Source organism: Myotis yumanensis, unplaced genomic scaffold, assembly GCF_028538775.1.
Source record: "Myotis yumanensis isolate MYYU_CA2020_CCGP unplaced genomic scaffold, mMyoYum1.0.hap1 SCAF_13, whole genome shotgun sequence".
NCBI lineage: Eukaryota > Metazoa > Chordata > Mammalia > Chiroptera > Vespertilionidae > Myotis > Myotis yumanensis.
The window spans coordinates 4,120,265-4,144,910 of record NW_027223764.1 but is presented as its reverse complement, the minus strand read 5'-3'; the positions used below and the strand labels follow the sequence as shown (position 1 = coordinate 4,144,910).

Sequence of the window (24,646 nt, the reverse complement as noted above, 5' to 3'; positions counted from 1 at the left end):
CGCAGCCCCAGCCGGGCCGGGGACAGACGGGGCCGCTCCTGACCCTGCACACTCAGACCGGCTCTGACTCTGCCCCCCTCCCGGGTGGTTCTGTAAAAGTGAACCCACGCCCGGAGTGGGTGCCATTCGGCTCCGAGTCCGGCCGAGGCCCCCCCTGGGGACACCGCCGTCCTTGGCGGAACTGGCTGACGTCCAGGCGCAGCCAGGCCCACTGACAGCCGGCGGGCGCTCAGTCCCGGGGCTGTAGTAAGTCGGGGTTTGTGCCCACGCCCTGAGTCTGCTCTGTGCCACACCCACAGAGCCACCGGAGCCACGCAGAGCCAGATGGAGCGCCAAGGGGTGCCACGGAGCCACACAGCCATGCAGCCACACACTGGGCGCTCATGGTCGGGGGCAGCGAGGAAGCAGGGCCAATTCCTACTCAGCCATTCAGTCTCAGCCCAGGTGCTCGTCCCTTCGCAAAGCCTGCCCTGCCTGCGGGGAGGTCCCGGGACCTGCCGCGTGCGCCCCCCAAACCCAGGGAGCATCTAAGGCCACCAGCCTCCCAGGGTCCTGCCCACGCACCTGACGGGCCGGGGCTTCCTCCCCATCCGCCCCTACATCGGAGGCACTGGCCCAGCTGAAGGTCCCGCGGAGCACCTGGCTGGCGTGGAGGGGCGCTCTGTTCCTCCTGGGAAGACGGGGCTGGGGACGGAAGCGAACATCATTTCTGACTCCGGGTTGCCGAGCCCACCTTGTATGAAACCATCTCTAAGTGAGGCCAGTCTCCCACGTTTATGTGCAGCCAATAAGCACCGTCCTCGCCCGCCCGCAGTCCTGGCCGGTGGCGAGCAGGACATCAGTCCTGTCCTCCCATCTGTCCTCCCCGGAGGAGTGCCACACAGAGCTGAGCTGGGTCCCCCTCTCTCAGGTGACAAAACTGCAGCTCAGAGAGGGGGATGACCAGCCAAGGTCAGAGGGCTGGAAGGACCAGGCCGGTGCCAAGTGAAGTGTCCAGTCCGCACCCCCCGGGCCCGTGCGCTGATGCAGGTCTCAGAGACCTTCGGGAATTCAAGAGACAGACCATTGGGATGGAGCCAGAACCACGCTCCCTGGGCTCCCAGCCAAGCTCAGGAGGACACACGCCGCCCCCGGCTCAGGGGGCCCGGCCACCTGGACAGGTTGTGATGGAAACTGGCTTGTCCAGCAATGCTAGCTGCGGCCCAGGGGCCTCTTTTCAGGACAGGGCCAAGGCCACAGGCTCACTGCCCCAGGGCCTCCCCACCACACCACGGGACCGCCAAGGAGCCGCCCCCCACTTTCCCATCAGCGTCCTGGGGTCACACGTGGTCAGCACCGAGAGCCCATGGACACTAGGTGCCCCTCGAGTCTAGCAGCGTGTGGGGCGCAGGCAGGGGCAACAGGCTGAGGGGAGGAGCTGTGCGCATGGGGTAGGGACAGCAAGCGTGCAGGCCAGGACTGAGGCAGCACACAGGGCGGGGCTAGGGCTGAGCCGGCCAGGGCTCAGGAAAGCATCTGCTACCGCCTGACCGTGGGGACAGGGTGCGGACAGAGGAAAGAGCCATGAGGACTGAGTCAGAAGAGGCCACAAGGAAGTCAGAGAGACCAAGGGTCAGGAGGGGGCGTGGGGGTCCCACCTGCTGCCCGGTCAGACCACTCCCGCCACTGCGCTGATGGCCGTGCACAGCTCACTCCCCTGACGGCGGTGTGGTCGTTAGCCAAGACCAGACCTGGTGTTTCTGCCTACGAGACACCAAGCTCTTCGCCGCCTCCCCGTGCCACTGCTGGGGGCCAAAGCCAGGCTGGCGCCCCGAGAAAGAGAATCTGCAACAATGACAACAAAGGGTCCACACTCCCAATATACAATGAGCTTTTGCAAATCAATAAGGCAGGACAGGCATCCTGAAGGAAAAGGGGCAAACTCACAGTCAACGTGCAGGGACAAGCGACCCAGAAGCTCAGGAGACTACACGGGAGCTCACTTGACATGCCCTCAGATGAAAACAATGAGCTGGAGTTTATTCCCCTTATTTAATTAGAAAAGACTTTCCTTAAAAGCTCGCATCAGTCCTGCCGGTGGAGAAAAGGGCCTTCTCCCAGTTGTCCACAGAAGTTGTAAGTGGCACAGCCCTTCCAGGAGCCGGTTTGGCGTGGTTATATCCAGAGACTTACCCGTGTCCGTACCCACCCGCCACGTCCACGTCGGGAATCGGTCCCAAGGAAATGATCGGAGCCTGGACAAGACTGAGAGCAAGATTGTCGCTGCTGTGCATTTACCCGAAACACGGAAAAGAACCCGAATGTCCAAAACCAGGAATAACTAATCGAACAACTACAATGGAGCACGACCTGTTCCATTGAGACCTAAATGTTACCGAGTTATGACTACAAAACTCTTCACCCGTCTTTATGACTTCTCGCTGTGACGCATACTGGCAACTGGGTGTGAAATGATGGACGCACCACACGCCTTACATGTGACACCGAAAGCAGGGGCCACAAAGGGAAAAGGAGCTGGACGTCATGGGAATCACAGACATCTCTGCTCCCACAGACACCCAGGAAGTGACAGACAACTCGCAGGACGGGAGACACCTCCGGAAAAGCATCTATCGATCGGATACAGATCTGTGTCTGGACCACACAGAGAACACGTATGGCTAATGAAAAGACAAATGACTCAACCTAAAAACGGGAAAACGATCGGAATAGACAGTTCTTCAAAGAAGACATATCGATGGCCCACAAGCACATGAAAAGATGCCCCACACCATTGGTCATCGGGGAAAGGCAGTCAAAGCCACCGTGAGCTAGCGCGTCACACCCACCAGCGTGGCTGGGATGAAAACGCCAGAGGATACCACGTGTGGGCGAGGCTGTGGGGAGATCAGACCCTGTAGGCAGGGCTGGGGGGATGCAGCTGCGAATGCCACACCTCGGGGCTCCGCGCCCTGCAATTCTTTTCTGTCCGCAGGCATCGCTTCCTGGCATGGGGGACAGACCCTGCGCCACACTAAGTGCCTGTGGGGGACGAGCCCTTGTGGGGGGCCGTCACCGCCCAGGGTGGGAGGGCCCGCTCCGGGTCCACAGTGGGGGCTGAGGGCGGAGGAGGTGGTGAGGGCGGCAGGCCCTGGGTCGCCTGTGCTTGCTCTGACCGGCAGCTCCGGGGCGGGAGGGCCCCGTGTTGGCGGTGATGGAGCAGGTGATCCTGACCGTGGCTGCTTCTCCCAGAACTTCTCTAATCAGAATGGATCTGCTGTCAGGAAGCCTCGGCGTGAGCTATGGCCAAGGCGGTTTCCTGGACGCGCAGACCTGCGGAGCCCGGTGCTGGGCCTTTTTTTTTTTTTGTCTAACAAGAATCAATATTTAAGATTATGCAATGTCCATGCCAGCCCGAGGACAAGGCTGGATAATTTACAATGCAAGGAATCCATTCTTTTTGAGAGGGGGAAGGGAAAATCAAGATTTAAGCTCTTCATCCTGGGCTGAACTTTCTCCTCCATTCTTAATGGCACCAGACGTAAATAAACCATCCATTTTGTTTTGTGTGAACCGCCTGTACTTGGCAGAGACTGAAAAAAACTGACGGGCCGCGTGAGCTCCCGGCCGCGGGGCTGGGTGCCTCTGCCCGTCAGCACTGCCCACTGGTATGTTGGCTGCGCAGCCCGAGCCCTCAGAACCTGCCCTCGGAGTCTTCTGCCCCCACGACCAGCAGAGAAAGCCTTTTTATTGTCAGCTACTAATGGCTCTCGTGCCCCATGATTTTAATGTGAAGATTAAATATTTATAAAGGCTCGTCAATAGCATCCCACTGTGGGTCCTCCGAAGCCGCAGCCGGGGCCCTGCTCGCTCGCACGAAGTCAGAGGTTGAAGGTCAGGCGAGGAGGCAGCAGCATCTGCTGTCCCAGGGCCGGGCCTTTCGTTAGGGGGCAGGGCTGGCTCCTTTGTCTCCAGTTACTGGAACCACTGGCCTCTGTGGCCTTAGACGTGATGCGCCAGGGGACCCGCCAGGGACCTGCCTGGACACTGTCCAGCTCAGGGGTCTCTGGAGGAAGCAGGGGCACCACCCGTTCCCGCCACCTGGACAGAGAGCAGCCAGGGGCAGGACACGCTCCACACCTCCCCGGGGCAGAGGGCCCCTGGAAGAGATGCCCCATCCGCCCGCCCTGGGGCCACTGAGTTTCTGAGATGAACCCGGGGTCTCTGTGAACTGTGAAGTGCTGCCTACGTGCGAAGGCTGTTCCTGTTTCCACACCTCAGTGGGGCACGGACGGATGCCTGTTTGAGCTCCGGGGTCAGGTGACCACTGTCCTTGCTCAGAACCAGCCGGGGTCAGGTGACCACTGTCCTTGCTCAGAACCAGCCGGGGTCAGGTGACCACTGTCCTCCCTCACAGCCAGCGAGGTCAGGTGACCACTGTCCTCCCTCACAGCCAGCTGCGGTGTCCCCAGAGAGAAGAGGGGCATCGAGGGCTTGAGGCGGATGGGCTGGCGTCCTCATGATGCGGCCCTGCCCCCCCAGACTGCAGGGCCCTCTGGTCGGGACACCTGTCAGCCAGGGAAGGACATGGATCTCCGAGACAGGATGCGAGGCGCCTGCAACCCTGCTCCTAATGGGGTACATCGATGAGGGGACACTGATCACCGCCGGGCAGGCCTGGCGGGGCCTCCGCAGGGAGACAGAGCCGAGCCGCCCGGGAGGACCTGCGCCCCCGGGACCTGCGGCCGATCCTGCCTGCGCGATGGTGATGAACACGCATTGATTCCTTTAGTGCCCTCCGAGCCCCGAGCACTCGCGCACTCGTTGGAAAGTGCCTGAAACCAGATTGAAGCGGCCCAATGAGGAGAATGAATCCTGCGTCACGGCATCCAGGGCTTCGAGCAAATGGGGAGAGACAACAGGTACATCCCCCGCCACCCCCACCGCCCCAGACACCAAAGGAAGACACTTTGCCCCTCTCCGCTCAGTAGCCCGCACCGCTGGCCAGTGAGGCCCATCGGCCTCCTGGGACCTGCTTCCCTCCCCGCAGCGGGCGCCCGCCCAGCCCTGCAGGCACAGCTGTGATGCCCCCAGGCCCGGCCACCAGAACACAAAACTGTTTCCGAAAAACGTTCTACCTGGAAAATTTCAAGTTTGCAGGGAAGTCGGCAGAATAGAAACAGCACAAGAACTCCGATCACTCTGCCTAGCCTCGCGGACGGCGGCCAGCACCCAGCACCCAGCACCCTCCCGGGCCCCTGGGCCTGTGTGCGTGTCCCTGACCCGCTCGGGGGGGGGGGGGGTGGGGGGGGGGGAACAGAATGCAGCCCGCTTCCCATCCCGTTGCTCGGTGTGAGCTCCCCAAGCGACCTGGGCAGTCGTCACCCGGGCTCCTGCCGTGTCCACTGACCCAGTAATGTCCTTCCCAACCTCTCCCCCGCGCCCCAGGGCCCAGCCGAGCAGAGAGCCCGCTCGCTGCCAGGTCTCCTTAGTCTCTTTTCACCTGGAACATTCTCTCCGCCTTTGTCTTTTCTGACGCTGACATTTCAGAAGGAAGTGCCAGGGTTTCACAGCAGTGTTCGCCCTGGCCTGCTGGACTAGAAGGGCCTGCAGACACAGGGAGACCCGGCCTCACCCTCCGGCGTGTGCATCACCACGACGGTGTCCCCCAGAGCCGAAGGGGTTCAGCCCTGGCTGCCCAGTGTGGGTGTGGGGAGGGCAGAGGTGCCCTCTGGAGGGGCCCCTTTCAGCCACCCGCTGCTTGGCTCACAGAGTCATGATGCAGGCAGCACTCCCTGGGGGCGTGCAAGTGTCTGCGAGGCCCACGGAAGCCCGGGTGCTCGGAGGACAAACTCGTGGCTGGGCTGCACCCCAGAATCACTGATGAGCAAGAAAGCTGAGGAGCCCGTTTCACATTCAACTAAGAGCGACCTTGACCCAAGACTGATGCTCCAAGGCCATGGCTCTGACCCTGGGACTGTTCCCACGGAGCCTTGACACCTCTGCGGAGCTGGGTGGGGCCCCGGGAAGCCCAGGGGAGCAGAGCAGCCTCCGGAAACAGCCGTCTTCTCATCGCCTCCTGGCTCTGGTAACACGTAGAAAAGAGGGCGTGGGGTGCTGGGAAGAGGAGCAAGAGGAGAGGCCACTGGACAACGAGGGGCAGGTTCATGAGGGCCAGGGCCGGCACTCTGGACGCTCAGCCCCGGGGCCTGCGCTGACAAGGGGCCCAGAGCTCTCCCGGCGTGAGAAAGGGCCACAGGTCGGGGTGACGACTTGGATTGGATTGCAGAACAGAACAAGGACCTTCGTGGAAACGCTGTTGAAACCCGAATGAAGTCTGTGGTTTAGTTAGTGGTGTTCACCACGGTCGCCGTCTTAGTTTTAGTACGTGGACCGCCATTACCTAAGATGTTCACGTGACAGGGAGCTGGGGCAAGGGCACAGGGGAACACTTTGTATTATCCTAGTAGCTCTCTTAGGTCTAAAATGGTATCAAATCAAAAAGCTGCCACACACAGAAGACAGCAGTGGAGGCCCCCGGGCACGCCGGAGCCATGCGACTCCGGCGGCAGCACCAGCAGCTCATACAGGCCCTTGTTCCTTCTGCTTCTAGAAGTTATTCTAGGAGCTCAGCTCTTAAACCTCTTTCCAAAGATGCTGAAGCTGCTTAACACCCCACCATAAATCTCCTGCCGCTTAGGAAAACACTCGGTGCTAAGAAATGAACCGGAGCCACATGTTCCGAGCCCGGGTGCCTGACGGAGAAACGGCTGCTGGGATGTATAAGAACTCCTACAGCTCACTATCGAAATGACAAACTTACACGTGCGCAAGGAGCAGACAGCCCCGTCCCCGAGAAGACAGAAAACCCGCCAGGACCCCCCAGAGCAGTGTGCAATCCCACGAGTCACCCAGGAAACGCAAAATAAAACCACCCGACTTCACCCCACACCCACGGGGGCGAAACGAAAGAGGATGGCAACCCGAAACCCTGTGTCTATTGCTGGCGGGTGTGCACCACGGCACAACCACTTCTTCGGAAACATGAAGGTTCCATGAAGATACGGGGACCTCCGTTCTGCACACACCTGGAGAAACGCCAACACCGGCCCACGAAAGACTAGAACAAGCGTGCGACAGCAGCAGCTCAACGCTGGACACAGCTGTGCCCACCAACACACAATACACCAGCCGTGGCGTATTCCTACGAGGGAGTATTAAGCAGCCACGAAAAACGAACTTGAAAGCAGGCAACAACACAACACTCAGAACCTGCTGAGTGTGAGAAGCCAACCGAGTGTCCGGCGTGAGTCCACTTACAGGAAGCTCACCCAGAACCAAGCCACGGCCACGGAGGCACAGCCGGGCCTCCCGGGGTGCAGGGATGGAAATGTTTTCAGTATTTAAACATTTTTAAACTGTGGTAAAATATGCATAAAAGTTGCCACGTTCGCTGCCTCGTTCAGTGGCACTGAGGACCTTTGCTGCTGTACATCCCTCACCCCTCCTGTGGATGCCTTTACGTCCTGTTTACACTCACCGTGCGTGGACAGGGGGGGCTGTTCCCATCTTCCGGCTACTGGGAGTGCTGTGGCCGGAACAGTGTGCCGGCATCAGGGTAAGTTCTGTATCCTGACCGGGGAGTTGGGAACACATCTCAAACCCATTAGGCGGTACCCTTAAAATCTGAGCACCACCTGCTCTACACGACAGGCCCGAGCCACAGTCCCCAGCCTGTGCCCCACCCCATCTGCGGGCCCCAGCTGGGGGTGTGGAGGGACACCCCTCCCACCTTCCCACCAGGTCGTCCAGGGAACGCCAGGATTTCCGGGAGATCTGGTGTCTGGGCCCAAGCCTCTCAGACCTCAGGCCTTTGTCTGGTCTCCCCCAGGTCCTCAGTCTTTGCTGACCCCGGAGGCAGCCTGCTCCCCCTGGAGTGGCTGTACCCATGAGCGATGGGCATGGGGCCAGTGTGGAGCCGTCCCCACGGTTCCCCACGCGGACAGCACAGACGCTCCCAGCGCTGGGGGCCGAGCCTGCACACATATATTCTTGGGCACATCAGCAGCAGAGCTGCGAAGGGCTGGCGGCCCTGGGCTTCCCTGGAACACAGTCCTGAATCGCATTAATAAAGAGAAACAGTAGGACTCGTGGCAAAAATAATAAAGCAGCGCTCGTTGGAGAGGAGGAGCCGAAAGCTCTCTCTGGGGGACCCGTGCCTACTCCTGAGCTAATTCTCTTCTGAAATAAGTTTGATCTGTCCTCAAAAATAATTAAAGCCGCGTACATTCCGTGAAGACAACTGGAACAGGAGGCCTGAAGGTGAGCCGACTCCCAGCCTGGGCGCCTGTCTGCGGCCTCGTCTCAGGATCGGACCGCGCTCTCTCCGCCTCTGCCTCCCACAGGCTGGGGTGGGAGCCAGTGTGTGGGCATCAGCCGTGCAAGCCCTCGCGTGGGCAAGTCCCAGCGTCCTTTCCAACTGAGCTGCTGAGCTGCGGGGTGACGTCAGGAAGGGCAGCAGGACCCCTAACCGCACCCGCCCCCCCCCCGCCCCCCAGCCCCGTGCTCCCCGCTGGCCTGGCTCCCCGAGGCAGGTGGAGAGGAACTCGGACCTACGTAAGAGCAGCTGCCCAGCCTGCAGCCACCGGAAGGCGTCCTGGGGAACCTGTCCCCAGTGAAGTCCACAGCCAGGCAGGTCACAGACAATGGTGGGCTCCAGAGCTGGCGGGCCCCCCCGAGGCGCACGGGAGCCGTGAAAGGCTGGTCCATGGCACAGCCCACGGCTGCCTCCCACTCACCCTGAGGCTCTGGGGCTCTCTGCCTGGGGTCAAGGGTCAAAGCCTCTTTCCACCCCAGGACCAACTGGGAGGGGCCCTCACACACCCACCTAAACAGGCTGCTAGGGGCAGAGGTGGCCCTGGCTGTCCTCGCGTCTTGCAAGCACGTTGAATTCTCAGGGTTGGCTTTCAAAGCTCCTTTTCTCCTCCTCCGTACACTGAACTTTAAGGAGTGTCATTTGATACACAAAGCACACATGTCCTTCCTTAAAGGACATGCCCGCATGTGGATATGGATACGTTAGCGTTTTGTAAACGTTACAACGTATACACGAAATGTTACTGTCCACACCATCAGAACGTTATTGGTCATGCTGGCCCTGTCAGGGCCCCCGGCCTTGTGGAACCGTAGCAATCCGGGGGTGCAGGCTGGAAATAGCAGGGTCTGCGTAAAACCCAAAGAAGGCCGTCTCAGTTAAAATAAAAGGAAATGATTCAGTATCATGGCGGGGCAAGTTACTACTGTAAGCCCTTTCCTGAGGCTGCAAAGAGGAACATATGGTGCCTGTTTAAAATTCACCAATTACACAAGAAGAGCCGGAGGAGCCACTGGCTGAAGCCAGAGTCCGGGCGGGGGAGGCGCCTCCACCCGGGGACGCTGGACACCACGGCCACGCTCTCACCACTCAATGCGGAGGGCAGACGCCACCCAAGGGAAATGCATGGCCGGGCAGTGAGTGGACGGGAGTCTCCAGAATTTCCACCCTGCGAGCGACGGGCGCAGCCTGTGTTCCCCAACATTCCTTGGCCTAACGGCTTATTCTGGGGAGGGGGGCCCTGGAAAATGTGCTGGTGTTTAAGTGGGTCCACTTTTCCAGCATCACCTTCGACGCTATCCGGCTCTCACACAGTTGGCCCACACTTGGCTTCCCTTCCAGGGCGTGGACCGCGGGTCACGCCCGGAGCACCTGCATTTGCCACGTCATTCAACAAACCAGAGAAGACAGCCTCTCCCCCCTGAGCGAGACGTCAGGAAGCGATGCATGTTCAGAAAACAGCACAATTATCTCCCAAATCTTTTCCAGACACCATCTAGGTTCAGAGATTCCTGGCAAAGGAGAGGGTGCCGTGTGGCCATTCACCGACAAAGTGACACCCTAAGGGACAAAAGCCCAAAGATAGTGGCCCTCAGCTCACCAGATCAAAGCAGTGACTCTAAACATGAAATACAAGTATTTTCAGGAAACACGTCATTTTAAGTTTTGTACTTAAAGTGGGACCTTATTAAAATGTGTTATCTTACATTGTTTCCTTTTGTAGGCTAAATTAAAACCTCACGTTTTATTACAAAGAATTTAAAACATAGACCAAGCCAACAGAATAGCATCATGAGCCCTGTGCACCTATGACCCAGCTTCCATACCCATCAAATCCTGCCATCCTGGCTTCGTTATGCTCCTCCCCAACTACCTCCTTTTTCCAGGTAAAATTTACATCCTTTAAAACACACCAATCTTAACACTACGGTGTCGGGTGAATTTCCCGCCAAAATATAAGATGGCGCGGGCAATTATTTAGGTTTCCCGCGCAAAATCAGAGTTAGTTTAAAATGCCTATATCTTTTGAAGTATGGGTTCGATTGAAATGAAATTTTCGGTTTCTTATGTAAAAAATGAAAATTTATTCAATCACAGACATTTTTTTATCTATTCAGTACATAAATAATTCGATATATATAAACTAAATACGAAAAACCCAAAAAATACTTATTACCTAAAAATATACACATATTTTTAAAGTTTAAAATAAAATTTTCATAATAAATCAAAACAAATAGAAATTAATAGTTTTTTAGCGTATGATATTTTTCAAAACACGCCCCTTTATGTAGAGGTATATTGCAAAATTTGCACATGTAGCGTGTCTCACTGCGCAATTTATGAACGGAACATACGCGACACCTTCTCAAAATGTTTTTCTTTTTTCCACTTCCGACAATTGCCTGTAACGTATGCTTTCTCATGTCCATCGATAGCCTGCATGGTGGATCAGATGTAGGTGGTTTAGCCCGCATTCCAGAAGTAGACGGTACTGGTTGAAGGTCTGGAACAATGTCCATGTCCTCTGGAATATCATCCGTCAACCAGTGGATAGCTGTTTGTTTCAAAAACATTTTAAAACCCATTTTTCTTTGCCTCACTGATTTGTAAACTGCATAAGAATTAAATAATGCGCAATTTATCATATACATTGCCAACCTTTTTGTCCATTTGACCGTCCTCCGCAATATCGAATAATATGAAAGGTATTGGTCGGCCCGGTCAACACCTTTCATATGTTTATTGTAGTCAATGAGTGCATTCGGTTTGACAATTTTCTTTTTTGATGTTCTGTCAATATTCTGACTTTCTTCCATCTCCGCAGAATGAATCGAAGAAATCAGGTATACAGGCTTTTTTGATTGCCACACTTGTAACAATATATCATTTTTCCTTATAAATTTTGTTTCACCTTTTTTCAAAGAAATTGTTTGAAAATCTTTAGGTATACCTCGATTTTTCCGGATTGTTCCACATATTCTGAATTTGTTTTTCATAAGTGCTTCACAATTTGCGACGCTATTATAATAATTGTCCATATATATATGGTACCACGAATCAGTGTATGGAGACACTACTGTTTGTATCGTTTCCAATAATCGCTTTCCTTCGCCGCAATAAATTTCCATGTTACAGATATGTCCTGTATCACTTTCGCACAACAAACGAACCAATATTCCATATTTAACGATCTTGCCAGCATTATATACCCTAAAGAATAATCTTCCCCTCCAAGGTACGATCCCTTCATCTAGTGATAATTGCTGATGAGGTTTGTAAATATTTATAAATTTAGGCACAAAATAATCTAGTACTGGTCTCACTTTGCAAAGTCTATCTGATTCATTTACGATATCCGCATTATTATTGAAGTGCCAAGCTTTCCATATCTGTCGGAACCTGTCTCTCGTCATCGTTTTACCAAAATATGGCGTCTCCGTCCATGGCTCCGTGGTCCAATAGTCATCTCTTCGATCTTTGCGCACCTGTCCCATGAGAACAATTAACCCTAAAAACTTCTTCATCTCTTGAGGGGTTATATCTTTCCACTTTAGGCTTTTTTTTGAAAGTTTGAAATTATTCCTATTTTGATTATAATACCTGTTTGACTCCTCTACAAGAAATTCAAAAAAATCATCTCCGATAAATAATTTCACGGCATCTTCTATATTATTTATAACAGCATCTGTGTTTAATCCTTGATGCCCTAAAAAATCTTCTAAGACCGGTGGATTATCAACATGCGACCATTCTTCTCTCCCGCCTTCTATATCTGACTCTGAGTCAGAGCTGGAGCTCGAAATTCTTCGTCGCCTCAATGTCCTGGGACGCACCATTACTTCATCATCACTAGAATCTTCATCACTTGTACTCGCATTTTCAAGATCGCTATCACAAGAATAATTGGACAACTTGTCTGCACAAAACTCATCATCACTATAGTCTGAATGCTGCGACATTCTAGGTTAAAGCAAATAAAAATAATACTAACTGAAAATAGCGGTACTCCGATAGATATCTGATATAAAAAAATAATTATTATGCGAACACTTTGCGGAACGATTTTATTTTATTTGGTTAAAAAATTCTATATGAATGTCTTTATCACAATATATTTAAATATTTAAACACGTAATAATATTCACAAAACTCAAAACTAAAGACGTCCGGACACAAGAAGTATTTCTCAATAACTATTCTCTTTGCATGGTGAGATATCCAGGGATATCGGTTATAAAATGAGAAAACAATACATTGGTACCCTAACGGTATTGTACTCGACCAGCGCCATAAAGTGTTCTCTACTTACAAGGGATTTTTATGATACCTATTACCCCAATGGGTATGAAACGGTTCGCATACGCAGGTAGGTATCTTTGTGAACGGCAAACAAACAAATATTTGGTAATACGCAGTTACAATCGGCCCGAGTTTACACGTTTCCCGCACTCCACCGCAAATCTATATGAACCCAGTTAAGACGGCTCCCGCGGAGTACGCGCAATTCACGCGAGCCGACTTAACTCGTTTCCCGCAATCCAAGTGTTAACCACACACGTTTGATGAACAAAAGAGACACTCCCTTAACCTACATCCCCATCAAGATACAGATTTTTTTCATCATCCAGAAAGGTCCCTCATGCCACTTCCTAGGTAACCCTCACACCACTCCAGACAACCGGCCTGCTTTTCACTACAGAGAAATTTTGCATCTTCCTGAACATCATCTAAATGAAATTATAGAGTGTGTGCTTCTTCACTCAGCATGTCTACTGAGAGTCACACGCACTGTTGCAGCGACAGTCGTTGCTTTTGATTGCTGAGTAGTATTTCATTGTGTGAATATCCCAGAAATTGTTTACCCAATCCTCTGTCGGGTGCCATTTGGGCTATTTCCAATATTGGGTTATTATGAATACAACCACCACAGCCTCCCAGCTTGATCCTTTTTAAGGTCGTTCTGGCTCCTCTAGATTCTTTGCATTTCCATGGAGTTTTAAAAGTCTTGCCAATGTTTATTAAATCTTGTGGGGATTATGACTGGAATTGCTTTGGAATTCTAGATAAATTTATAGAGGGTTGACATCGTAACAGTATTTATTTCCCAATCCATAAACATTGCCTATCTCTCCATTCATTCTGGTCTTCTTTAACTTCTCTAAGAAATATCTTACATTTCTCAGTATAGAGAGCTTGCTCATCCTTCATTAAATCTACGTGTACATCTATTTTGTCTTTTGATCAAATTACAAATAGTATTGCTTTTGAGTTTTCCACTTGTTCCCATTTGCCTGCTGACAGTATAAAGAAATACCACTGGCGTTTTGTTTCTTTGCTTGCTTTTTGCATGTTGGCCTGACACCCATGACCTTGCTAGACTCACTTCATTGGTGACCCTGGCTTTTCTAGCTGACTCATTAGGATTTTCTACGCACACGGTCAAGCCACCTTCCTTTCCCACCATCTTCATGACTTGTTTCGCTTGCTGCACTGCACAGCTGTTCTATGAGGTACACGCTGAACAGAAATGGCGAGAGCAGACACTGCCTGGCTCCTCACCTGAGGGGAGAAGTTTTGTTAACTGAGGGCTTTTCACTGATGCCTTTCATTGGGTTGAGAAACTTCCTTTTTATTCCTAGTTTGCTGAGAGTTGTTTTAATAAGTGTTGAGTATCTTAAAATGCTTTTTTTTGGTGTCTATTGAGATGATTTCCTTTATTTTCTCGTTTATTCTGTTAGGTGGCAAAATTATATAGTTTGGTTTCTGAACACTTAAACCAACCTTGCATTCCTGGGATAAAGCCACTTGATCACTGCTTTTCTTCACTAGTGTTTTGTGAAAGATTTTTTTGCATCTATGTTCATAAAAGATATTGGTTTAGAGTATTTTTCTGGTAATGTCTTTGTCAGGATTTAATATAAAGGTTATTCATGTTTCAAATCTGCTTTATTCAAATGTTCACCACATGCGACTGAAATGTAACTAAAGCCAGAAAGGAGAAAGGAAGACAATGCCTTAGCAGTACTGTTATTACTGCATTGGGAAAACTGCTCTCTTCTAAGGAGGGAAGAGAAAGATAGAGCAGAATGAGAAGGGATGGTGAGGGCGAGCAGCTCAGAACTGACAAAATGCCCACAGTGGTTTTGAGGTTCCTCGCTCTCCCATTCATGATGCCTGACCATTAACTTAGCTGTTCCTCAAAAGTCTTTCCTCTTATTAGATTTTTAGGTGCAACTACTTTTCCAGTTTTAGTGGAAAACGGATGTATTTTCTCAAGACAAATCTAATTAAATGTAGAAAATGTTGAAAGGAGGAGGCATATCAAATGCTATATGTGATAGATGGTATTTTAAAGGTGATTGAAAGAAATAGTTACATTTAGCACCATTGGTCTTCTCAGATGGTACATCCTGAGGCCCTACTATGTGCATGAAGTGTCTGGGGATAAGCAGGCAGTGACCAGAGAGACACCGTCTGGAATCTGGCCATCTGCAGTGAGTGAATACAGAGAGGCGGCTCTAGCCCAGCACAGGGCTGGGAGGGACAGGGTTGGGGACAGAACTGATGGAGGGGGTGCACAGCAGGACCAGTAGTGTCAGAGGGAGACGGGCAGGGGGAGCAGGAAGGAGAGTGGGAGGGGGAGATGGGCAGTGGTGGACGGAAGGCTGAACCACCCAGGGCTTTGATGAACTAGAGGTCTGCAGGCTGTCGCCCATCTTCTGGACCACAGGACGCCAAGGATCCCTGTGGCTCCTGTAGGGATGCTCCATGCCTGCCCTCTGACCCACAGTGCGGGCTCTGCAAGCTGAGGCCCAGCAGCACACAGCCACCCACTGGCCATTGCTGGGGTAACTGTGCTCTAATATAAATAGCAGAACAAATTAATCGGGGCCTGAAACTCGGGTAACTTCCTCAGGCACCAGCTTGGTGACTCTCTGTGGTGACAACACAGGGAGGCTCCACGCTCTTGTCCGATTCGTGAAAACAACAACAACATTCAGGGCCCATTATGTCAAGTCCTCCGAGTCCCCTGGCTGAATCCGGGTGAGAAACTCCACGAGGGTAGATCCAGACCTGGCATGGACGGCAGGGGTCGGTGCTTCGTTCTGGAGGTCAAGGGCACCTTTGGAGAAAGGCCGGTCTCATCAACTGCCCCCAGCACTCTGCTTCCAGAATCTGTATCCCACCAGCAGACTTGCGAGAGACTCGGTGAGAAACTTCCGGATCTGCCTCGACCTGCTCCATCTTCATAGCGTTTCTGTGGTTTGGTTACTGAAGGTCCTTTTCCTCACAATCTGCTCCCTTAGCACGCAAACCCCACTGGGGCAGGGGCGTCACCTGTCCTGCCCCAGTTACATCCCGAGACCCCAGAACAGGGCCTGGTCCGGGGCGAACAAGCGCATCCTTGTTGGAGGAATGAACTGGTCCTCTGATGATAAGATGGCCATGGCTGGAGTGTGTGGACTGGCGGTCCCTTTGAAAAAAGCCAGTTCAACTCCCTTGGGATGGAAGCTTTGGTCAAAAGGCCTGGCTCAGGCTCCCCCGTGGACAGAATCGATGGGTCTCGGCGAATGTTATGTCCAAGCCGTAGTCTACCGACGGTGAAGTGGCCGTGACAGTCTTGGCCGTGCAGCCCTGAGGCCTGAGGCGGTGCCCGGCGTGGGTGAGGCGCCATGCATGCGGGCGGTGTGGCTCTGAGTTTATTTCGGAGGGAAGGACCGCCCATAGACAACGCGGGTGTCCGGGACACCGTGCTCTGTGGAGAGGGTCACTTGTCAGGGCTCAGGTGTGACTGTTAATCAGGCACCGGAGACGGGGGCTGTGGCCACAAGAAACCGGTAGGGAATCCAGGCCCCGGCCCCGGCCCCGGCCCAGGCCCAGGCCCAGGCCCACACGCGGCCTCTTTGCCACCATCCAGGCCAGACCCCTCGCAGGGAGGCGCTGCTCTGGTCCCGGGCACGCACTGCAGCCTCAGCACAGGCACGCTGTCCCCTGTACTGCCTCCAGTGTGGGAACCGGCTTTGGGGACCTCCTGGGGCACCAGCACGATGCATGTGAGCTCACGCGCGCACGAGGTCGGTGCGGATCATCTACTCTGAGAAGGGATCCCGCGTTCACTTCAAACCCCGAGAACCCCGAGCGCCAGCTGCTCACCTCCGGGTCCCCAAGAACAGACTGACCGAGAAGGTGGCTCTGGTGCGGCCAGCTGTCCCCGGGGACAGGCCGGCTCTCCAGTGTCCAGCCACCCCACCGACAGTCACCAGGAACAGAGAAGGAAGAGGTCCCAAAGAGCAGGGTTTTTTTATGCTTAAAATCAAGTCCATCCACCAGGTGCCAACCACGTGGCCACTTGATTGATGGCGGCAAATAAGGGCTCTCAGTGCTGCTGGGAGCGCGCCTTCGCGGAAAGCCAGGGATGAATAAAAGATATGAGAGCGCATCAAACAGAGCGCAAGGACAGCGCGCGCAAGCAGTACATTAAGCATTATGGAGGACCATAAACGGGCACGCGGAGCTGGCAGCCGGGCCCGGGGTGCAGGTCCGCGGGAACAGGATACATGGACCCTTTCCCGTGGTTCCTCACTTCTGGGGGAGCTCAGGAGTTGGAAGATCTGAGTAGATTAATTTCTCCCGCCTCATCCCCGCTAAATTACAAGGGCCCGGTGCTCGCTTGGCCACCGGCGCCCCCGCCCCCCGGGCCCTGGACTCCCGTCCACACAGAGCGCCGTGTCAACAAAAATGTGATAGTGACATTTCTCTCTCTCTCTCAATTACAGGCAGGCTTTTCCCTGCCAGCGTAAAATACATATTGTGCTCCGGCGAGGTGCATTGTACCGGGGTCAGCGGGAACTCATTGTCCTTCTGCTTCAGAACAAGAATCCTGACATCTGTAAGATCCGCTGTAAATACTCAGAGCGGCGGAGACTCCACGCTGGGCCGGGAGGGCAGGGAACAGGAGGGAGGGCCCGGGGGAGGGAGGTGGGACAGGGGACAGAGAGATGCTGGGGGATTTACCAGGGCTAACCCAGAGGCCTGGGCTTGCCTGGGAAGGTTTCGCTGAATGTTTTGTCTGAGTTCAGGGGAAATGACTATTTGGCAAATATCTACAAGACAACATCAGCTGCAGTGCCGGCTGCAGCCAGGAGACCCAGCAGGGCCAGTGGTGGGCCCGGGGTGCGGAGTGGCTGTGAGTTCCAGTGGGGAGAGGGGGGGACAGGAGAAGTCTGTCCCCAGTGCCACCGAGCCACTCATTGGACAGTTCGAATCCGTAACTGGAGCTGGGGTGGGGGTCAACCCGCACAGAGATTCGGGAGACAGGCCTGCTGGGTGCTGGTCCCCCGGCAGAACAACCGGCCTTTCAAGTCAGCGTGGGAGCAAATCAAAGGCGGATCCAACATCCAGTGGGAACGGCTCTTCCCCAGGGGAGCGGCTGCTCTGGCAAAGGAAACTTGGCGACAGGCAGGGGGCTGCGTGGATGACAAAAGGACTACAAAAGAGGGAGAGATTCTGAGGGAGATTCTGTCCCCGCAGCGGCAAGATGGGAGGTCCCACTCAGCTTCTCCTTCCCCACCCGTGATACAGGACTAGGCTGCGTGTGTGTGTGTGTGTGCATGTGTGAAGAGGGAGAGGCTGTGTGTGTGTGTGCATGTGGGAGAGGCAAGAGGCAGAGTCCGAGTGTATGTGTGTGCATGTGTATGTGCAAATATGTGCACGTGTATGTGCACAGAGGTTCCTGTGTGCATGTGTACAAAGATATGCATGTGTGAGTGTGCATAGGTATGTATGCATGTGTGTGTGTGTGTGTGTGTGTGTGTGTGCAGGTCCCAGTGCATTTCCCCTGTCCTCGTCAGAGTCTGTCAGAGGTAGAACGGAGACACACCTGCCTGGGGACTTGGCTTCCGCTGTGTCCGGTGCCGCCTCCCCGGGTGTGAGGTGACCACGGCGCTCCCCAAAGCCCCGTGCGGCGCTGACTTTGCCCCGCACCCAGCAATGAATTCTTTTCCACCCCGGACTTCCTACCCTGAAAGACAAAACCTCTTCAGCCGGCACCCTTTCCCTGTGGCCAGAGCCAGAGCAGTGAGCATGTGATTTCAATTTGAAATTAAAAGTCATGTCTGAATAACAGAGCGGCATTCTCATTTCCTAATACCCTGGTTTTTACTACTTTGCATTCAACTGTGAAAAGTCTTTTAAAACTCGGAACAGCAGTAAAACTTGAATGAATTTTTGACCCATTATTGCATAGCGGGTGCGCCTTCCAAGTCGCAGAGACTGCCAAGTTCTCCCCACCTAATATTTCCACTTTAATTGTGCCACTTGAGAAATTTACGTGCCTCAAAATATGGCATGAATCTTACGCTTATTGCAGTATCATTAGCAGCAACATTTAGGCAACATCTGTGTGCTATAGAACTAATTGAAGTAGCAGAAGTGGCAGCTGTAAATCCACAGGAAGATGGCAGTTTGCACCCAGCACTGCTGAGCTAGCTGCTAACTGTCAGCCTGTTCCCGCAATCTGCTCACGAGGACCGCGGCACAGGCTCACAATGTCCAAAAAAATACCGCGCCGGGGCTAATGATCCTATTAACCACTTTGCCGCACCAATTTGGCTGTTTTTCCAGTTTCCTTGTTGAATTTCATTATAAATTTCTCCATCCCTGTAAAAAGTCCGGCGTGAGACGTGTCTGACTTGAAGCGACTTACCTGAGCCGAGAAACGTGCGTCTGGCCAGACCGAACGGAGGATTGATTTTTCGGTTATTTAATCATTCCGCTCCCCCACCACCTACTCCTTCCCATCGCTTAAACATTTTTATCACACACGTCTCTGTAAAAAAAAAAAAAAAAAAAATACCTTTAACATCCCTGGTAATGTTGATATTTAAAGCCATGGCATTTTCTTCCCACGGACATAACATTTTCAATAATCAATACAAGATGGCAACCGTAATTTATTACCGGGAGGGGGTGGAGAGAGACGGCAGGACGGGCCAGGAGGCTCCGGTGGTTTCAGGGCCTGGGGAGCACCAGGGGTGAGCCCCCGGTTCACACATCACGGCCGAGGAGTGGAGGCAGCCCCACGCTGGGGCACACCCACAGGCACTGCCTGCCTTCAGCGCTGACAAAAAATAACAGTGATGCTTCCGCATGGAGAGCCAGCCAGCAGGAGCGAGCAATCCCCGAGGCCCCTCGTTTTGGGGGAGAAACTCGGGCACGGGAGCCAACGCTTTTACTCAGAATATTCCCTCTAGTGAGCACCGCGGGCAGGAATGTCACTGACGCCTCCTCCAGGGCCAGCCCCGCGGCTCCCGCTCCGCTTTTTGCGTGTTTTTGTCTGGCAGGGCGTGGAGGCTCCTCCCTCGCTGCCGGGCCCTGGGGCAATAATGTAACCGGCATCTCTCGGAGCACGCGAGGGTGCTGGGAACGCACAGAGGGAGACCCCTTCAATCTACCAGGGCTGGTGTGTTTGCCAACAACCCGACTTCATTAGAAAATTGGCACGTCCGCCCCGCTGCCTTGTGACACGCCGTTAACTGTGGACATTTGCGGTCTTAATGCTCAAGGACTCGGGGACCAACTGATAAGGGAGGAACTGCGGGGCCTGCTGACCCCGCGCCCAGGGTGGCTCGCCGCCTCCCCGTATTGAAAATCAATAGGCACGTGACCGCGGCGGGGTCGGAGGTCTGCAGAATGGACTTCCTGGCACTGAATTACGAACCCTCGTTTCTTGGTTTATTTCCTCACAATAACACATTTGAAGGGGACCCGGTTAGAAACCACTTAGGAGACACAAAGTGAGAACCCAGGGCCGCAGGCTGCCAGCTGCCAGCATCTCCCACCAGCTCGGTCCACGAGGGAAGGATGCAGAATGCTCCGTCCGTCTGCAGTTTGTTCTTTTGTTTTTTAAGGTGCTTCTGCTTTAGTGGCCGAGTTTTAAATTGCACAGAAAGCGGGTCTGGAAACTATCCATCCCCGACTTATCACAATGAGGCAGCTTAATACCAACACGGGTGCTATCCCCGCTCCTGGGATTTCCTTCTAACTGAGAAGCAAGCCCCCAGGCCTAAGTGTTAGACTCGCTTCCTTTGGTAACTTCTGAATGAATCGTTAAGCACGGGTGTCCTGGAGCCTGGCCCCCACACGGAGCCTTTACACTCGGAAACACAGAGGCCCCCATCATAGGTATAGGGGTTCCATCTACTGATACTTTTATTTCCTAGTGTGCTGAGAAATTCACATTGATTGGTTTTAAAGAGAACAAAATCCCAACACGTAATAGCCCGAATTAACAAATACTTAATACATCTATAATTTCCAGAGCAAAAACCAGTTAGTGAGCAGAGCGGGCCTGTACCCCTTTATGCGACTCTCCCAATGCCACGTCGTCTCCGTTCAAACTGCGGGAAGATCGGGCCTCGCGGGGACGGGCAGCTGAAAAGGTGGAGCAGCGGAACAGCCTTGCAGAGAACTGGGGGCTGCGCGTGCGATCCTGCACTCACGCTCCCGGGCAGGCAGGAGTGTCTGCGGGTTTGGCAGCTGTGCGGATCTGGAACCCGCCAGCACCTTCCCCGCTTCACGGAGCTCTGCTGGTCCCGCCTCGCCGTGAAAGGCTCAGGGACCTGCACGTGGCTTTGTACCATCTCAGTGGTCACTTGGAAAGGCCGGCTCCCTGAGTTACGACGGATCTTCCCCATGTTGACACGTTTCATCACGTGACATTGAGAAGCTCATGTTTGCTAATATCACCACCAAGCTCATCAGAAAGGTGTTTAAGGATCCAGAAGCTATAAAGCTATAGTGGCAGATACAAGTTTTTAAAAATTCTAATTTTTGTTCAAAAACATAAGTTTTTATCATCAGTAACGGAAGGGCCAGGTTCGCTTCCTCCACTTTGAGAAAACGTGCAGCAACACAAGTCTGAATGGCCATTGTCGGCCGTTGTCTCTTAACGTGAAGCCTGACCAAGCCGGTGGCCATCGGGATGGTCCCAGCTCCCGGCACGCACGGTCCCTCCTGACTCTCCCTCGGCTCCTCCGAAGATTCTCTCTGGCCAAGGCCCTGGTTCACTGGCGAGTGCTGCGTTGTAACCTCTGCACTGGGCAGTGCATTGAGGCCATGGGCCTGTGAGGTTCTGTGGGTGCTGGCCCCTCAGACACCCTGCTCCAGGTCTTGTTGGGCTATGGGTCTGAAAACTCTCGGCCAAACCTTGTTCCCAAACCCAAGGCCTGAAGGCCAGGGACCCCCTGTCGAAGCCCTGGCAGTGCTGCACACCTGCTCGGACACCTGTCCCCAAGAGGGGCTGTGAGTGCCCTGGGACAGCGACGGGGGCAAGCATGGCCGAGAGGATGGGACTCCCATCAGGAGGCAGCTGCAGAGCGGCTCAGGCACCTCGACTGTGCTGTTCGCAGATGGGGAGCATGGGCTCCTGCCCGGATGGGGCCGGGCTCCTGCCCGGATGGGGCCAGGCCCCTTCCCGCACGTGCCAGCCGCCGAGATGCTGGCACAGGCTGGCCCCTCCGGCACCAGTGCTTGTAGTGGGCGCTCCCAGCCTGCTCAACCAGGAGTGAGAAGCCGCCTGGCATGAAACTAGTTCAAGGGGGTTAACACCGACCATTTCTGGAGTCACCCATGGGGCCAAGAATCTGACTGGGAATAGGCACACGGCCATACTGGACTCTGACCTTCAATGACTCCCAGAATTTTTCAAATTCTGGAATACTTAATATATGACAGCAAGCTGTGAAGTAGTATTACAAGGACTCCAGCGAACCCACAACCCAGACCAAGAACTGCAACAATGCATGGCGGCGGGTTGGTCATCCAAGGTGTCTGTGATAGGCTGCCCTCCAGCCTCTGCCCCCGAGGCCCGTAGAGGGCTGCACCTGCGTGCATATGTTTATTTAAAGCGATATACATCCTCTAGGCTTGAGAGCTTTATAAAATGAGTGCTGTATACCCTATGCAATCTCCTGCAACTTACTGTTTGCCCATCTGAATTCACTGGTGCTATGGCACAGAGCCTACTCACCGTTGTTGCTGCGCCACGGTATGCCACGTGACCCACCACTGCCCGTGGACTGGATTGCTGTCTTCCGGATGGATGTTGGGATGGAAGGCGCTGCTCCCGCTCTGCAGTGCCGTGCACGTGCTAAGGCTCCCGGTTGGGGGGGATGTGCCTGGGAGTGGGGAGGGGAGGGAAGGCTGGTCAGAAGCTGAGGACTGCCCGCACTGCAGGGAAACACTACATGAGTGTCCTCAGTCACCGCGCACACAGACCAAGCGTGCTTCTCAGTATTTTATAGACACTGCCCTTCAGACTCCTGGGACATCAACCAGAGTTAGTTCTAAGTGCGCACGGCCACGAGTGGGCTGTTCTAGGCTTGATTCTAGAACAGTCAGGACTGGCATCAGTACCCAGGGGTCAGCACCGACCCAGGGCTGAAGGCCTGGGCTCAGGTCTAGGCCTCATGACTTAGAAGCTGGGGGGTGTGGGCACAGCACTCCCCTCCCTCCTCGGGGAAATGCCATGGAGGGTGCTGTGAGGATTGGGATGGAGAGGCTAGCTTTTGTTGGCAATGCTACATACTTACCAAAATGCTTTCTGGAGATGCCCAGGAGACAGAAGTTTTCATGGCAGGGCTGTGGGCACCCCATCTGGGGAGCAGGGACCCCGGCGGCCGGATGAGACCATCCACCATCCCACAGCGCTGGCTCAGGCTGCGGAGCGCTGGAGGGGAGGCTGGGAGGAAGGCCCCGGCCGGTGCTGGGTGAGCTGGCTCTTCACCCCTGCGGGGCCCGGCGCTTGGCTGTGTTGTCGGGAACACGCTCATTTTTTTAGCAGTTCAAGACAACTCTTTTCAGGAATGTCTTTTGCAGTTGGGGCGTCTAAGGTGGACCCGAAAGCTCAGCCACCAAACGCACACGCAGGCCACGCTTTTCTGAAGCGGAGGCGACCCAGTCCGCTCGCTGTCAGGGGCCGACATCGCCTCCCTGCGCCGGGGCTCGCGTTGTTTTTGGCTCAGGACTCGGCCCCGCGAACCAGCTGCTGTGTTTTTCCAGTTGCGAGGAGAGCTTCCAGGGCGCTCTTCAGACCGTCATCGTCTGATCTGAAGTGTAAACACTGCCACCGTGGTTTAGAGAGAGATTAATGATTCGCTGACACCTCCACACACCCTTCGGAAGCAAGCCCCAACGAGCACTTTCCTCCTGGTGTCCAAGGACTCCCGGGAACCCTGCCCCCGTGGTGGCCGAGAGGCCGGGGAGCCGGGTCCGGGCCAGGCATCTTTTCTGGGCCAGTGCCCGCCGACGGGAAGTTCAGCATCTGTCCTTTGTCAGCCGGATGTTCGAAACTGCTGCGAGCTGGTCTGTCTGCCTCTGGAGGGGAGACAAGCAACCCCATGAGCTCCCTCCTAGAGAGGAGGAAGCTGAGGGTCACACAGCCTGTGGGAGCCGTCCCCACAGCACTGACAGCCCCATCAGGCTGCCCACAGATAAATCTCACCTGGCCCCGCCCAGACCAGCCTGCAGGTGCTGATCCAGTGATGACCAGGGCACCGCAGCCCACGCCGTTTCCCTGGGGCTGCAGGCCACCCCCGCCCCCCCCGCCACCCCGGTCCTGGGGCCGCCTGCCAGTTCCCTCATCTCTGTCCCAGGTCATTTCATCAGGCAAAGGTGCCCAGGATACGCGTCCGGGCAGCCTGGCCTCCAGGACAGCACGCCTCCCTCATGCCACCACCTCAGACGTCTCCTGGATGCAGCCAGGCCCGTGGCTCTACTAGGGATGCCGCCAACGTGCCAATACCAGGAGGACTGGCCAATTACACTCCACATCTGTATTTCTTATATTTCAGTGTTTTACACTAATTAGTTAGTCCTGTTAGCTCTAAGGATTAGTACCTTCTCTAACAAGACACAGCGACATTAAGAGACTTACCTAATTATGTAAAACGCAGGGACTCGGGGAGGAGACGGCAGGCTTCCCTGCGCCAGGCTGGGCCTCGCTGCCAGGCGTAGGCGCCACCCGCCACCCGCTCTCGAGGGTCCCTGGGGAACAAGGAACGGGGGCGCAGGCCTGACTGGACAGGAGGCCTAGGTGAGGCCCATCCTCTCCTCAGGGCTGCCCTCCTCATGGTCTCCGTCCCTGCCAGGCCTGGCACTGTCTCCCAGCACAGAGACCAGAGGCCACAGCAGCCAGGTTTCAGACCAGCATGAGGGGCACGGCTGAGAGTCCAGGCGGAAGGCCCTGTGTCAGAGTGAGGCTCCAAGAAACCTTCCCTGAGGAGGAGGAGG

General features: G+C 54.4%; 1 long non-coding RNA gene across 2 annotated transcripts in view; it reads right to left on the bottom strand.

Moving 5' to 3' along the window:
* LOC139021662 (uncharacterized) overlaps window positions 1-23,368 on the bottom strand; it is a 28,651-nt gene extending 5,283 nt beyond the window's left edge. For both annotated transcript variants that reach the window (XR_011473528.1, XR_011473529.1), the window contains exons 1-3: window positions 22,948-23,368; window positions 22,386-22,533; window positions 19,062-19,184 (exon numbers count right to left, since the gene is read on the bottom strand). This is a non-coding gene — a long non-coding RNA (uncharacterized lncRNA). The remainder of the gene's footprint in view (window positions 1-19,061; window positions 19,185-22,385; window positions 22,534-22,947) is intronic.
* Window positions 23,369-24,646: the final 1,278 nt, after the last annotated feature.